The sequence below is a fragment of the Pristiophorus japonicus genome, chromosome 12, assembly GCF_044704955.1.
Source record: "Pristiophorus japonicus isolate sPriJap1 chromosome 12, sPriJap1.hap1, whole genome shotgun sequence".
Lineage (NCBI taxonomy): Eukaryota > Metazoa > Chordata > Chondrichthyes > Pristiophoridae > Pristiophorus > Pristiophorus japonicus.
In genome coordinates, this window is record NC_091988.1 from 95,655,716 (window position 1) to 95,673,085 (window position 17,370).

The following is a 17,370-nucleotide window of genomic DNA, read 5'->3' on the forward strand; positions in this document are numbered from 1 at the left end:
CTGCAGGCTGCACCATGTGATCCATATTGCAATGACATCAAACTTTATTTCAGAGCCATTTAATAGAACTTGTACATCCTTAAAATATTGAGCCTCCATAATCACTGATGTAGGCAGCTTCCAGGCATATGCAGTGTCCCTGTAACACATGAAATATATAAATACTGTGCTCTAAATAAGGTGATCGCTCAGTGAGTGGCAGAGAGGCACAGTCTATTCCGTAGCCCTACAGTAAGACTGCATAAACACTGCAAAGCTTGCTCTTCACGGGAAGTGTGAATTGTTAAGCCTCACTTTGCTGAATGTTCATCCAGGTCCTGGGCCTTTGAGAAAGGGCTTCTACTTTCACTGGGTCCTGTGGCAGAGCAAGGCTGATGTTTTACTGTATTACATAGAATTTACAGCACAGCAACAGGCCATTATGCCAGAGCTTATGCTTCACACGAGCCTCCTCCAACCTTACTCCATCTCACCCTTGGGACATAACCTTCTATTCCTTTCTCCATCATGATTGAGTTTAAGGTTAGCAGGCCTCTCATTCTGAGGTTTCAGCTGCTCTGTGAAGCTTCGACCGGGGAGGTGAATGTTTTTACTGCCAGTATTTACTACAATGTCTCCAACCCTGTTTCTCTCCCAGTCCATGATTGGAATGCTTCCTACATATCTCGAAGGGATCCTCAAGTGAGATTCAAGGTTAGAAGAAAGGTTTTCTTACCTAGGAAATACAGCAAGGCAGAGATATTCAACTACCTCAAAAAGGAGCTGGATAAATGTATGGTGGGGAATGGGATCAGTCGTTATAAGGATAGGTACAGGCTGAGATAGTCAAACAGTGGGAAGGACAGTTCGTGTGTGGAGGGGAGGGGGAACGGGGGGCAGGGGGAGACTGAGGAGATGAGGATATTGTCTGGGGAGCAACAGTTTATGGTTGAATATGGAGGCGTGAGGATGGATGGGTATTTGAGAATATTTAGTTGGAGTTCAGAGGTACTGATCCAGATTTGTCCTTCAGGAGATTAAATGCTCAGAGTCCATGAAAGAAGACAGGTCTGTGCAAGGAATTGGCAATGATGGGATGAATGACCTTGTGTTAGTCTATACTTTCCTCCCTCCCTGTGGTCTCCACTAATTCCCCCCCAACAGGCATTAAATTGGAGAAGCATGCCACATTGGAAAACGTGGCAGTGCCAACTAGGCACGCCCACCGTGCTGGCCTTCGAAATCAACTCCAAATAGAAATACATATATAGGAGTTGTCGCTCAGGAACTGAGGTTAAACTATGAGGATATTACATAAACTACGCTTGCAGTCCCTTGAGTATGATTGAGGGGTCATCTAATTGAAGTGTTTAAGATGACCTGGGAGGATAGACAGATGCACCAACGTTAGCGTCCTTGACCAGGCCAACATCCCCAGCATGAAGCACTGACCACACTTGATCAGCTCCGCTGGGCAGGCCACACTATCCGCATGCCAGACACTAGACTCCCAAAGCAAGCGCTCTACTCAGAACTCTTTCACGGCAAACGAGCCAAAGGTGGGCAGAGGAAACGTTACAAGGACACCCTCAAAGCCTCCTTGATAAAGTGCAACATCCCCACTGACACCTGGGAGTCCCTGGCCAAAGACCGCCCTAAGTGGAGGAAGTGCATCCGGGAGGGCGCTGAGCACCAAGTCTCATCGCCGAGAGCATGCAGAAAACAAGCGCAGGCAGCGAAAAGAGTGTGCGACAAACCAGTCCCACCCACTCCTTCCCTCAATGACTATCTGTCCCATCTGTGACAGGGTCTGTGGCTCTCGTATTGGACTGTACAGCCACCCAAGAACACATGTTAAGAGTGGAAGTAAGTCTTCCTCGATTCCGAGGGACTGTCTATGATAATTAAGATGATTAAAAGAGTTGATAGGGTAGATAGAGGGAAACTATTCCTCTGGCAACGTAATCTTCAAATTAGAGCTAGGCTGCTCAGGGGTGATGTCACGAAGCATTTCGTCACACAAAGGGTAGTGGGAATCTGGTGACTCTCACTCCACAAGTTGTTGGGGCTCGGGGTCTATTGAAAATGTCAAAACTGTGATTGCTAGGTTTTTGTTAGATATGGGGATTCATCATCATAGGCATTCACTCGAAATCGAGGAAGACTGGCTTCCACTCTAAAAGTGAATTCTCAGGTGACTGTACAGTCCAATACGGGAATTACAGTCTCTGTCACAGGTTGGACAGAGAGTCATTGAAGGAAAGGGTGAGTGGCACTGGTTTGCCGCATGCTCCTTCCGCTGCCTGCGCTTGTTTTCTGCGTGCTCTCAGCGCTGAGACTCCCAGCTGTTCTTCCTCCACTTAGGGCGGGCGGTCTTTTGTCAGGGACACCCAGGTGTCGGTGGGGATTTTGCACTTTATCAAGGAGGCTTTGAGGGTGTCCTTGAAATGTTTCCTCTGCCCACCTGGGGATCACCTCATGTAGGAGCTCCGAGTAGAGCGCTTGCTTTGGGAGTATTGTGTCCGGCATGCGGACGATGTGGGCCGCCCAACCAAGCTGGTCAAGTGTGGTCAGTGCTTCGATGCTGGGGATGTTGGCCTGAGCAAGAACACTGATGTTGGTGCGTCTGTCCTCCCAGGGGATTTGCAGGATCTTGCGGAGACAGCTTTGGTGGTATTTCTCCAATGACTTGAGGTGTCTGCTGGTTATGAGACCAAGACCCGTAACTGGAGTTAGGATATAGATCAGCCAGGATCTAAGTGAATGGTGGAACAAGCTCGAGGGGCTGAATGGCCTGCTCCTATTCCTCTGAAACAGACTATTCGGGCCATCCTATCTGTCAATGTTTACCCACCGTGTGAGCAAATAGTCCTAATTATATTCAGTCACCCTGTTGCCATATCCCTTTCAGGCACCTATCTAATCTACCTATACTATTCTGAATATTGACACAGTTTCTGCCTCAACCACTAAATCACAGCCTCACAACTCTCTGAGTAATGTATTTTCTCCTGCTCTCTGTTCTAAATCTCTTATATTTAAACTGGCAATTATGGCCCTTAGTTTTTGACCAAGACCCGTAACTTGAGTTAGGACATAGATCAAGTGAATGGTGGAACAAGCTCGAGGGGCTGAATGGCTGCTTCTATTTTACATGTCCCTCCCTTTCAGAATTAAACACATCTATCATATTGCCCAATAATCTGTGTAGTGCCTAAGGGGGGAAAAAAACTATTTCTGAAGTTTTTCTTTGTATCTGTATTTCCTCATACCAGACAGCATTCTAGTCCATCTGTGTTGTATCCTCTCTAAAGCAGAGTGATCTCCTGGACTAATCTCAATCGCAAGGGGGCAGGGGTCAGAGAGGAATTTCCTAGATATTTTTTTCCTCAAATTGGCCTGGGTTTTTATCTTTTTTTCGCCTCTCCCAGGAGATCACGTGGTTTTGGGTAGGGTGGGGTGGGGGAGTGAGGGAGGGTGTATATTGTGATAGACAAAGCATCGCAATATTGTGGGACAGGCTGGATGGACCAGAGTGTCTTTTTCCCATCCGTCATTGTTCAATGCAAGTCTCAATATCCTTAGAAAAAGATGAAGTTATAGTGGACCAAGTGATTAGGAGAAACAGCCTTTCCCCTGCTTCCTCTGTTACAAAATCTATGCGGCAGAATTTTCACGGCAGTTCAGTTCTCCCTCGAGGTGGAAATTGATTCCTGGAGTGTGTGTATGTGTGCATCAGAGAGGCATCTGTTTCAAATTACAGCAGCAACTCAGGAATGAAGCCACATTTGTCAACGGCAGAACATGCTCGATCAAGCCAAGCAACCCCATCATCTGGCTACGTCTTCCAAGCAGGCAATGATACAGCTGAAGGCTTGGCCAGTGCTGGAGCCTAGCACCTAAAAAAGAAAGAACTGGCATTTATATAGCACCTTTCATAACCTTCGGATGAAGTAGTATTTTTTTTTTAGTGTAGTTACTGTTGTAATATAGGAAACGCAGCAACCAATTTGTACACAGCAAGCTCCCACAAACAGCAACGTGATAATGACCAAATCATCTGCTTTTAGTGAAGTTGGTTGAGTGATAAATATTGGCAGACGGCCTCTGTTCAACATCGCATCCGAAAGACGGCACCTCTGGCAGTGCAGCACTCCCTCAGTACTGTACTGGAGTGCCAGCTTAGATTATGCCCTCAAGTCTTTGGAGTGGGACTTGAACCCACCACCTTCTGACCCAGAAGCGAGAGTGCTACCCACTGAGCCACGGCTGACCTAATGTCCCTCAGGGTTTAAACTCATCAATGGCAAGATGCTACGGGTCATGTTGCCCTGCAGGTCATTGACACAGGTGGACAAGTGAGGCTCTTGCAGTTCCAATGAGGAAATGGCAGAGAATTAAACAAATACTATGTGCCTTTCTTCACGGAAGAAGACGCAACAAATCTCCTGGAAATAGTGGAATACCAAGGGTCTAGTGAGAATGAGAAACCGAAAGAAATTAGTATTAGTAAAAAAATAATAGTGGAGAAATTAATGGGACTGAAAGCCGATAAATCCCCTGGACCTGATGGCCTACATCCTAGGGTTTTGAAAGAGTTGGCTATAGAGATAGTGGATGCATTGGTTGTTATCTTCCAAAATTCCATAGATTCTAGAAAAGTTCCTACAGTTTGGAAGGTAACAAATGTAATTCCACTTTTTAGGAAAGGAGGGACAGAGAAAACGGAGAACTACAGACCAGTTAGCCTGACATCAAAAGTAGGGAAAATGTTAGAATCTATTATTAAGGATGTGGTAACAAGGCACTTAGAAAATAATAATAGGATTGAGTAGAGTCAACACGGATTTATGGAAGGGAAATCATGTTTGACAAATCCGTTAGAGTTTTTTGAGGTAACTAGCAGAATAGATGAGGGGGAACCAGTGGATGTGGTGTATTTGGATTTTCAGAAGGCATTCGATAAGGTGCCACACAAGAGGTTATTGAACAAAATTAGGACTCATGGGATTGGGGGTAATATACTAGCATGGATTGAGGATTGGTTAACGGACAGAAAACAGAGTAGGAATAAACGGGTCGTTTTCGGGTTGACAGGCTGTAACTAGTGAGGTTCCGCAAGATCGGAGCTATTCACAATCTATATCAATGATTTGGATGAGTGATCCAAAGGTAATATATCCAAGTTTGCTGATGATACAAAACTAGGTGGGAATATAAGTTGCGAGGAGGATGCAAAGAGACTTCAAGGGATAATGACAGGCTAAGTGAGTGGGCAAGAACATGGCAAATGGAATATAATGTGGAGAAATGTGTCCGCTTTGGTAGGAAAAATAGAAAAACAGAGTATTTTTTCAAACGGTGAGAGATTGGGAAATGTTGGTGTTCAGAGGGACCTGGGTGTCCTTGTACACAAATCTCTGAAAGTTAACATGCAGGTACAACAAGCAATTAACAAAGCAAGTAGTACGTTGGCCTTTATTACAAGAGAATTTGAGTATAAGAGTAAAGATGTCTTGGGCCCTGGTGAGACCACACCTGGAGTAGTGTGTATAGTTTTGGTCTCCTTATCTAACCCTAACCCTTACCTAAGGAAGGATACATTTGCCACAGAGCGAGTCCAACGAAGGTTCACCAGACTGATTCCTGGGATGGGGGAATTATCCTATGAGAAGAGATTGAGTAGACTAAGCCTATATTTGCTAGAGTTTAGAAGAATGAGAGGTGATCTCATTGAAACATACAAAATTCTTACAGGGCTTGACAGGGTAGATGCAGGGAGGATGTTTCCCCTGGCTGGGGAGTCTAGAACCAGGGGTCACAGTCTCAGGATAAAGGGTCGGCCATTTAGGACTGAGATCAGAAGAAACTTCTTCACTCAGAGGGTGGTGAATCTCTGGAATTCTCTACCCCAGAGGGATGTGGAGGCTCAGTTGTTGAGTAAATTCAAGACAGAGATCGAAAGATTTTGAATATTAAGGGAATTAAGGGATATGGGGATTTTGCCCCTGAGTCAAATGCAGCCATTCATTGGGTGAAAGTCTCTCCATCTGCTGGCTGTAAGTTTCCTATAAGAAATTAGTTCGGGCAGTCGCAACCCAGTTTCTCATGGCTATGGACAACAAGCCCACAATTACAGGCCACAGGTACAGGGGTACTGCTACTGATACAGCAATGGGCAGGGGTACTGCTACTGATACAGCAATGGGCAGGGGTACTGCTACTGATACAGCAATGGGCAGGGGTACTGCTACTGATACAGCAATGGGCAGGGGTACTGCTACTGATACAGCAATGGGCAGGGGTACTGCCCACTGATATAGGGCAGCAATGTGCAGGGGTACTGCCCACTGATATAGGACAGGAATGTGCAGGGGTACTGCCCACTGATATAGGGCAGCAATGGGCAGGGGTGCAGGTTTCATGCTGTGCCGCCCGAGACCTGTGCAGTTAGGCCTCATGTTCCAGCTACTTGCCCAGTACTATCGAGGAAAGCTGCCCTTTGAGCTGGGGCTTGGTGCAATCTTGTTCAATTGAACTTCGACTATCGGAGCCGAGGTTTGAATATAAATACCGTGTACAAATACAGCAGATTGCGAACCTGTATAAACATATGGAGCTGTCTTTATTTTTAAGAGTGACATCTATCAAAATAGATCACAATTAAAATCCAGACGAGCTGAATCTTGGCAGGGCTGAAAATGGGGCTTTATAACTCCGTGCTGGAATTAGACTGCCTGTGATGGAGTTTCTTTAATTACTGCTTTATAACGACACATTTCGTGAACTTATTAGTTAACGAATTTCAGTGCTGAGGAATGGAACAATTTCCATTTCAGGTAAACAGTGTCTGAATCAATCAATCTCGGGTCGGGTACAGCACGGGTTAGATATAGAGTAAAGCTCGCTCTACACTTCCCCATCAAACACTCCCAGGGCAGGTACAGCACGGGGTTAGATACAGAGTAAAGCTCCCTCTACACTGTCCCATCAAACACTCCCAGGGCAGGTACAGCACGGGTTAGATACAGAGTAAAGCTCCCTCTACATTGTCCCATCAAACACTCCCAGGGCAGGTACAGCACAAGTTAGATACAGAGTAAAGTTCCCTCTACACTGTCCCATCAAACACTCTCAGGGCAGGTACAGCATGGGTTAGATACAGAGTAAAGTTCCCTTTACACTGTCCCATCAAACACTCTCAGGGCAGGTACAGCATGGGTTAGATACAGAGTAAAGTTCCCTCTACACTGTCCCATCAAACACTCCCAGGCCAGGTACAGCACGGGTTAGATGCAGAGTAAAGCTCCCTCTACACTGTCCCATCAAACACTCCCAGGACAGGTACAGGGGGTTAGATACTGAGTAAAGCTCCCTCTGCACTGTCCCATCAAACACTCCCAGGACAGGTACAGGGGGTTAGATACTGAGTAAAGCTCCCTCTACACTGTCCCATCAAACACTCCCAGGGCAGGTACAGGGGGTTAGATACAGAGTAAAGCTCCCTCTGCACTGTCCCATCAAACACTCCCAGAGCAGGTACAGGGGGTTAGATACAGAGTAAAGCTCCATCTGCACTGTCCCATCAAACACTCCCAGGACAGGTACAGGGGGTTAGATACAGAGTAAAGCCCCCTCTACACTGTCCCATCAAGCACTCCCAGGACAGGTACAGGGGGTTAGATACAGAGTAAAGCTCCCTCTACACTGTCCCATCAAACACTCCCAGGGCAGGTACAGGGGGTTAGGTACAGAGTAAAGCTCCCTCTACACTGTCCCATCAACGTGCCTCAGCCCCAAGCACTGAGAGGAGCCCCTGACTTTTTTTATATCCCCACAATGGCTCCTCTCAGTAAAGTTGCCAATTCGTATGGAACTAGCGGGGGTGTTCTGGCCTGTAGGTCCATGGCTACAAGGAGCTAGGTTGAGGCCCTTTAGATGGGAGGCTTTCATCTAATTCATCTGGGTTGGATTTGCGCTCCGTGTCTAACCCACAGCACTACAGTCCTCCTACCCTCTTAATTTGCATAAAAATAATCAGCCTCAGATGACCTGCTAAATGAGTCTGGTGTTTTGGGGCAGGATAGGGTCTTGAAATGAGTTTGAAGGGCAGCCAACAATTTCCTGTGCTGAGTGATAATATGGCAATGATTGTAAGCACCTGATGTACAGCTGGAAATGAAGAAAGACCCTAGGACCCCCGGGACACTTGATTAAATAACTGCAGCCTCATTGTGCTGTTCCAGCAGCACTAAATCAGGGCCGAACAACAATAGAGGTTCCAGGTGCACCTTTTATCACAATGCTAGGATATAAATCACAATCATATACTTTTTTACAGATGGGTGAAGTATGCGATGGTAGAAATAGCTCCAACAGACTCTATCTGTGGGATAGAGACTGGAAAAGGCGGACAACCCTCTCTATCTTCTGCCAACAGTCAGCATTTAACGTCAACATTCTCGGAGCCTAGTCAGTGTGTGTCGATGTTTGCTGACAAAGATCAGTGTAAAACAGGCCTTCTCTCCTCAAGCCCATTTCTACATGTGACCAGGCACCAATGGACCAGGCCAGGCCCCTACTGTGTCCAGAATTTATTTTGTGCAGGTGATGTTCCTTCGAGTTTCCTCCGAATGACTGCACCTCTGACAGTGCAGCAAAAGCTTGCATTTATATAGCGCCTTTTAACGTAGCAAAATGTCCCAAGGTGCATCACAGGAGCGTAATCGGACAAAATTTGACACACGGTCACGGAAGGAGATGTTAGAACAGCCGACCAAAACCTTGGTCAAAGAGGTAGGTTTTAAGGAGGGTCTTAAAGAAGGAGAGAGGCGGAGAGGTTTATGGACGGAATTCCAGAGCTTAGAACCTCGGCAGCCGAAGGCACGGCCGCCAGTGGTGGAGCGAAGAATGTCGGGGATGCACAAGAGACCAGAATTGGAGGAGTGCAGAGATCTCAGGGGAGTTGTAGGAGGTTACAGTGATAGGGAGGGGTAAGGCCATGGGGAGGGGGGCGGATTTTCACGCAAGGAATAGAATTTTAAATTCAAGGCATTGCCAGACCAGGAGCCAATGTAGGTCAGCGAGCACAGGGGTGATGGGGGAACCGAAGGGGAAAGTCGCAACCCAGCAGGAAAGGGAGCACAGGGTGGTGATGAGGGGCTATACTGCTTTAGCGCTGATTCACCAAGCCTTCAAGTGCACATCTCTGCCCGGAGTGTGGCAGGGGAGGGATCGGTGAATGGAGCCACAGAAGAAGGAGCACTTGGGCAAGGTGGGTGTCCAGCACCCGTGAAACCATGCCCCGGTCAGAGGAGAGAAACCAGGATGGAGAGTGTGGGGAACACAGGCACACTGTGCAGCAAAGGTAAATGATCAAGACCAGCATCGATTGGTAGGCAGGTGCTGTCACCATGATTAAAATGATGCTCGGTTCTTATGCCGATCGTTTGCCTCTGCAGAAAATATCCCCCAGAGGCCTTTTCTTTGTCACTCTGAATAAACGGGAGGGGAATGACATTAAAAAACAAAAGACAGTGATTTGGGATTGATGGAGGCAGCTGCCCCTTTACCTCAGTTCTGTCCATTCGCCCGCCCACCCTGTCTCCCAACTCTCGGTCGGGCTCCCTGTGTGTAAAAGGGAGGTCGCGTTAATATTGCTCGCGCTTCGGTTCAGGAAGGGGTCAGGTGTTCAGCTTCTATGAACACGGTGGCGATTTAATTGCGGCAGTGGGCTGGCTGGCTGGCAAGCGGGCTGTTCGTGTGCAGTCAATCAGAGTCAGGAGTCTGTTTGACAGCTGCTGCACGGCTCCCCGGGGTCGGAGGTCAAGATGTGTGGCAGTCGACGGCTTCTATTTCAGGCCTTGTTATTGTTCCATGGCTGCCTGGAGAAAAGCTTTAATTGAAGCAGATAATTAAGGTATGTGCGCCGAATGGATGGAAGGGGGTGGGTTAGCTATCCCATCACCTGGCCTCCCGAGTGCACAGATAGCTGATTTTTGTGCTGGGCTTGACGATGTTGTCCCAAAGGGTAGGCCCCATCCATCCAGCGAAGTTGCCACATTGGCTGAGGCCAGCTCCATGGGAAAGGCAACCTCGTCGAGCCCAGCATGAGGGTGTTGTGGCGGTCGCTGGGTGTCGGGGGCCCACAGCGCTAGCAGGGGTCTCCTGCACCTCAGTGCATCCTGCTCCCGCCTCCGAGTCAAAAGGTCGTGGGCTCGAGTCCCACTCCAGAGACTTGGGCGCATAATCCAGGCCGACATTCCCAATGCAGTACCGAGGGAGTGCTGCACTGTCAGAGGTGCCGCCTTTTGGATAAGACGTAAATCAGAAACCAGGTCAACCCTCTCAGGTGGACATTAACTATCCCATGGCCAATATTTATTCTTCAACCAACATCACTAAAAAAAACAGATTATCCGGTCATTTGTCTCATTGCTTTTTGTGGGAGCTTGCTGTGCGCAAATTGGCTGCCACGTTTACCACATTACAACAGTGACTACACTTCAAAAGTGCTTCATTGTCTGTAAAGCGCTTTGGGACATCCTGAAATTGTGAAAGGCGCTACATAAATGCAAGACTTTCTTTACTTTGGTTATATAAAAGCAACTAAAGAAACAGTACGTTCTTAGATAAATAAACCGGACCTCTTCTCCCCTCCCACTTCCCACCCGGACCCCTCCCACTCCCTCACTGGTATCTTACCCAATTGCCTGTGCTCCACACATGAGGCTAGAGAGCGTGTGTTGATACCATTGAGAGGGGGAGGGATGACAGCCACCACTGATGTAGGAGACACTGCAAAATGAGCAGGAGAAGTAACTCTGGCAGATCCCAACCCACCCCCCTCTCCCTCGGTCGAGTTTCCCAGGGGCACTGAAGCTAATTGAAACTAAAACATGGGCCCTTCCTGATCTGTGTGGCTCAGAAACTCAACTATCGAGGGTGCCCAGCCCTACATAGTTGTAATGAGTTTGCAATTTCTCTGATATTACTGGTCTTTAAACAGTTACCCATTGTATAGCAGGACCTGGGGGTACTTGTGCATGAAACACAAAAGGTTAGTATGCAGGTACGGCAAGTGATCAGGAAGGCCAATGGAATCTTGGCCTTTATTGCAAAGGGGATGGAGTATAAAAGCAGGGAAGTCTTGCTACAGTTGTACAGGGTATTGGTGAGGCCACACCTGGAGTACTGCGTGCAGTTTTGGTTTTCATATTTACGAAAGGATATACTTGCTTTGGAGGCAGTTCAGAGAAGGTTCACTAGGTTGATTCCAGTGATGAGGGGGTTGACTTATGAGGAAAGGTTGAGTAGGTTGGGCCTCTACTCATTGGAGTTCAGAAGAATGAGAGGTGATCTTATCGAAACGTATAAGACTATGAGGGGGCTTGACAAGGTGGATGCAGAGAGGATGTTTCCACCGATGGGGGAGACTAGAACTAGGGGGCATAATCTTAGAATAAGGGGCCGCCCATTTAAAACTGAGATGAGGAGAAACTTCTTCTCTGAGGGTTGTGGATCTGTGGAATTTGCTGCCTCAGAGAGCTGTGGAAGCTGGGACATTGAATAAATTTAAGTTAGAAATAGACAGTTTCTTAAACGATAAGGGGATATAGGGAGCGGGCAGGGAAGTGGACCTGAGTCCATGATCAGATCAGGCATGATCGTATTAAATGGCGGAGCAGGCTCGAGGAGCCGTATGTCCTACTCCTGTTCCTATTTCTTATGTTCTTATGTACTGCTGTTCTGCATTAGGAGCAGGAGTAAGCCAATCATCCCCTCGAGCCTGTTCCGCCATTCAGTTAGATCATGGCTGATCTATATCTTAACTCCATCTACTGCTTTTACTCCAGGTCCCTTAATATCTTGTAATAAAAATCTAACAAGCTCAGTCTTGACAGTCTCAATGGCCCAGCATCCACAGCCTTTTGGAGGAGAGCATTCCAGAATTCCACCACTCTTTTTGTGAAAAAGTGCTTCCTGATTTCACGCCTGGCTGGCCGAGCTCTAATTTTAAGATTGTAACCTCATGTTCTGGACTCCCCATCAGATGAAGTAGTTTCTCCTTATCTACTCTATCAAATCCTTTCATCATTTTAAACACCCTCAATTAGATACGTTATTTCCCTCTATACTTGAGGGAAATAAAGCCTAGTCTATGCAGCCTGCCTTATAATTTAACTCTTAGTGCCCTGGTATCATTCTGGTGGATCTCCGCTGCATCGCCTACAAGGCCAATACACCCTTCCTGAGGTGAGGTGCCTCACACCAAAGGCAGTGCTTCAGATAGAAGTATTCATACAACTCGTTGAAAATCATTGCTGAAGGATTTCAGAGTCTGCCCCTTCAACATTGTGTAGCACCATAAAGAGCCTGTGACTTGGGACTGAGAGATCCACGAGCCCCGAGGTGCCTGCAGGTTTCAGACCTGGAATTGCAAAGACTTTTGTTTTTTGGGTTGGAATGCAGGAGGTGAAACATTGGCTTGAGTGGAACCAAACCAGTTTGTTATGAGCCAAGTGTTGTGTCTGCCCAATATGGGGTTACACAGTTGGGTTTCCAGTTTGGAGGCTGCATGTCCTAGACAGCGAGCTGGATACACACAGTCTGGTTCACTTTGTTTTCTTATCATCCTTCAGATAGTCCAGACCAATATTTAAACTTAAACCAGGATTGTAAAGAGGGGACCAGGAGGTACAAACGATTGAACGGGATGTCAAGAACATAAGAAACAGGAGCAGGAGTAGGCCAATTGGCCCCTTGAGCCTGCTCCGCCATTTAATAAGTTCATGGCTGATTTGATCTTGGCCGCAACTCCACTTCCCTGCCCACTCCCCATAACCCTTCACTCGCTTATCGTTCAAAAATCTGTCTATCTCCACCCAGCCTCCACAGCTCTCGGGCAGAGAATTCCACAGATTCACAACCCTCTGAGCGAAGAAATTCCTCTCCCTCTCAGTTCTAAATGTGCGACCCCTTATTCTGAAGCCATGCCTCCAATTTCTATATTCCCCCATGAATGGAAACAATCTCTCGGCATCTACCCTGTCAAGCCCCCTCAGTATCTTATATGTTTCAATGGGATAACCTCTCATTCTTCTAAACTGCAGAGAGTATAGGCCCAATCTACTCCATTGCTCCTCATAGGACAACCTTCCCATCCCAGGGATTAATCGATTGAACCTTCATTGCAGCCTCTAAGGCAAGTGTGTCCTTCCTCAGAGAAGGGGAACAAAACGGTGCACAGTACTCCAGGTGTGCCTCATCAAAGCCCTGTAAGACTTCCTTGCTCTTGACTTGCAAATGTCATGCTGGCCCTTTGCAATAAAGGTCAACATGACATTTGCCTTCCTAATTGCTTGATATACCTGCCTGCTCTCTGTGTTTCCTGTACAAGGACACCCAAATCTCTCTGAACACCGACATTTAATAGTTGCTCACCACCATTTTAAAAATATTCTGTTTTTCTATTCTTCCTATCCAAGTGACTAACCTCACATTTACCCACATTATACTCTATCTGCCACCTTATTGCCCACTCACTTAACCCGTCTATATCCCGTTGCAGGATTTTGCGTCTAGAAAAACTCCAGAAAGCTCCCACAAACAGAAATGGACAGATAATCTGTTTTCTTAGGTATTTATTGAAGGATAAAATGTTGGCCAGGATAGAGTGCTTCCCTGCTCTTCCTTGAAATATTGTTGTGAGATCTTTTACCTCCACCTGAGAGGGCAAACTTGGCTTAGTGCATCATCCGAAAGACGGTACGTCCAACAGTGCAGCACTCCCTCATCACTGCACTGGAGCGTCAACCAGGATTATGTGCTCAAGTCCCTGAGGTAGGACTTGAAACAGCAACCTTCTGACTCCGAGGCAAGAGTGCTGCCCACTGAGCCATGGCTGGCACTGAAGGATGTGCTCGCTGGGCTGCAAGGTACTGCCTCATCTGTGACTTGTGTTCTTGTGAACATGTGAAAATGAATGTCAAAAATGAGCATCGAGGTAACTGGAATAATGGATCGCTTGTGTACACGTATAAGAGTGCATGGGGCAAACGCTCGCAGCCCTTTGTCACACTGCAGTCCCTCTGTGTGCGGCATCAGCCCTGCTTGCTTGGCTGGTTGGGCAGCACCAGGTAAATGAGAAAGCTGGTGCCCTGAACGTCCGTGCGTCTGCTGCAGGAATTGATGCCACTGACACAAGTTGGGTGCACTCATCAGCCGGCACACTGGCTGCCTGCACTTCTGGATCAATTCAACGATGCGCAGTATTGAGCCGGCTCGTGGATATTGGCTGCATTTCCTGCTGCAGGCACTCCCAGGGCAGGGCGCCTGCATCGTGCACATCGGCACAGCTAACGATCCTGCACTAGGCTGCTGGACGCAGAGCTTTCTCTCTGCAGAGAGCTCGATGATCTTAAAGTATCCGGTCTCGGGGGCTGAGCTGGAATCCATATGCCTGCACGTGGCTGCTGTCTGGACCTATATCCAGTGCCAATAGCAATAGGTGCCCTGTTACTGGACATCGGCTTGACTGTGGTCATTGACTTGTGGTACTCACTGTGCAGAAGATGCAATACTTGTGACTGAGGGTGGTTTTGGAGACAGTAAAAGGACCCTCACTTGCAGCAGCAATGGAGGACCTGCCCCCACATGTAGTACTAACCACCACTATGCAGCAATACAGGAGGGGCCCTACATTCAACAAAGCATGGTTATCTCACAAATACAACAGTGCAGGATGGGCCTCCATATTCAACAGTGCAGAGCGGGGTCCCACAAGCAGCGGTGCAGGAATGTCCTGCCCCCACACACACACACACACAAGCAGCAGTGCAGGAATGCCCCCCCCACAAGCAGCAGTGCAGGAATGCACCCCCCCCCCCACTGCCCCCACATACAGTAGTGCAGCACAAGCCCACCCTTCCCCACCCCACCAGAATTTGCTGATCTGTACAAGGGACAAAATGGAGAAGCTCATTACAAGTGTCCCCGAGTACATCATTCCTAAATGCCTCAATGTGTGAGCTGAGACAGTGAGTGGCTGGCCATTGAAGCAGAGGGTTGCACTTGACCAATACCCAATACTGTGAAGAGTGATCAGCTGGGCTGTGGACCATCACACCAGCTGATGTCCGTCAGACTCCAAGGGATTCTGTAGATAGCTGGCAGAGGGAAAAGCGAGCTCAGTCTGTGCATTGATGAGCTACTATTTATTCACAAGCCTTTGCTGGCTCTGTCATTGCTCCCCAGTTCTTCCAATGCCTGGCGCTAAATGCACATAAATATGAAAGTCCAGGTAATTGCTCTGCCTTTACACTAGAGGCTCTGTTCTTGGAGTCTATTAAGATAGCTGCAGCTGCTTCAGCCTAGCAGTTCATCTTGTTAAAATGTCAATGATCCTTTAGCTTTGGAATCCCTGCGTCGGAATGGGTAGGCCCGAGGGTCACCTGATATTGGGCCTCGGGCCTTGTCGGGAAAGGGCCGAGCGGGAGCCACCAACGGTCTTTGGCGCTGCAGAGGATGCTGGGAGGGGTGCTCCTGCACGTCCCTGCTCTACATTCAGGTAAGTATTTTTCAACAAACATTCCTGTTGGTGGCAGCCTCTAGCGGTCGTTAAAAGATGCATGTCGACCACGGGCTGGCTGAGTTCAGGGCAGCCCAAATATGGGAAGGTGTGAGGCCCCCTTATTTGCATATGCATATACCCTGGATGCCTCTTTTTCAATATGTTGGGCGGTGCACTTCCAGCGCAGAACGTGCCCGTGCATACCCGCCATATTGGCCGATTTGGTGCCCATTTTATGCCCGTGAAATGGGTGCGCCATCGAATGATTTTACCGGCCTTTGAGTTGGTCATGATCTGCGCCGAAGCTCTGAGTCAGTTGCCAATGTCATCTTTTAGAAGTGGCCTGGATTCATTTGGAAGGAATTTTTTCCCCTTCCAATCTTACATTCGCTGCAGAGACTGTAATGGGGTCTTCACTCTGAGTCGAATCACCTCGGCTGCGAGACCCCCGGCGTTACATGGCTCTGTGTCGAACCGAGCAGAGAGTGAGCAAGAGCCAAGCTGCATCTGCTCATACAGCACCGGTTAGGAGCTCCAGTCAAACGGCTGCTCGCTCTCCCCAGCCCTCAGTTTCCTGATTATTTAACTCCGATTTCCATTCCCACCTCCGGAATACCGCCCACTAACGTGGCAAAATAATGTGATGAGGAGGTGGTGTTGCCATGGTAACATGGCCTTGTACTGCATCGTGTAAAAAAGAAGACCATGATGCATCAAGCCCTTATGTCTGTTTTCCTGCAAATTTATTCTTTTTCTTCATCCTCATTTTTGGTTTCACAAAGCAGACCGATTTTGCTCCCTGGCAGTTCAGTTGGTTAAAGCAGTGAGCTAAATAGGCCAGAAAGGCCTGAGTTGATCTTTGGTTGGTGTTACTGGGACAGCAGTAGGGACACGACAGTTTGGCCTCAGCATCCTCGGGGCCAAGGAAGGGAGAAATATCCAGGATTGGTGTTCCCACTCACTACCCAGTGACGCCTGCTGACAAGTGCGCGCGCAGGACATTCGGTGAAGACAAGATGGGGCTCAGCTGTGATCCAACCATGGTCGAATAGCCTGCTGACTCTCACGGCTGAGGCTCACCATGAAGGACAGGCATTTCGCCAAGGTGCCGGTAGGATGCTGGCAGCTGTGGAACCGAAATTTGGCAAAACTCGGCGTCTTCAGGAGCAGAAGCGAGAAAAAGGGTAAATTTTAAATGAAACATTAGCAGACGTTTCCCTTACCTTTTTAATGTACGGAACAAGTGTACGAAACAAATCACCAGAAGTAGACTTGGTGGGGTAAAACAGCAGTCAGCTGTTATAGTCTCGTTCAACTGAATGACTCTCTGTATGAGATGTCAGCCGTGGCTCAGTGCGTGGCATTGAGTCTCGCCTCTGAGTCAGACGTTGTGGGTTGAAGTCCCACTCCAGAGACTTGAGCACATAACCCTCCAGTGCAGTGCTGAGGGAGTGCTGCATTGTCAGAGGTATCGTCTTTCAAATGAGACATTAAACCAAAGCTCTATCTGCTCTCTCAGGTGGATGTAGAAGATGAACTGGGGATTTATTCCCAGTGTCCTGGTCAATATTTATACCTAAAAACAGATTATCTGATCATAATCACATTGCTGATTGTGGGACCTTACTGTGCGCAAATTGTTGGCCGCATTTCTTGCGTTACAACTGTGACGACAAGTATTGGTTGTAAAGCGGTTTGGGACGTCCTTGGGTCATGAAAGGCACTGTATATTGGGGATCAAGGGGTATGGCGAGAAAGCAGAAAGGGGGTACTGAAGTTGCATGTTCAGCCATGAACTCATTGAATGGCGGTGCAGGCTA

The 17,370-nt window shown here is 47.8% G+C and overlaps 1 protein-coding gene across 1 annotated transcript in view; it reads left to right on the forward strand.

Moving 5' to 3' along the window:
* The window catches only part of srgap3 (SLIT-ROBO Rho GTPase activating protein 3), a 296,153-nt gene that overhangs the window by 80,676 nt on the left and 198,107 nt on the right, over nucleotides 1-17,370 (forward strand). The gene's annotated exons all lie outside the window — the stretch shown is intronic.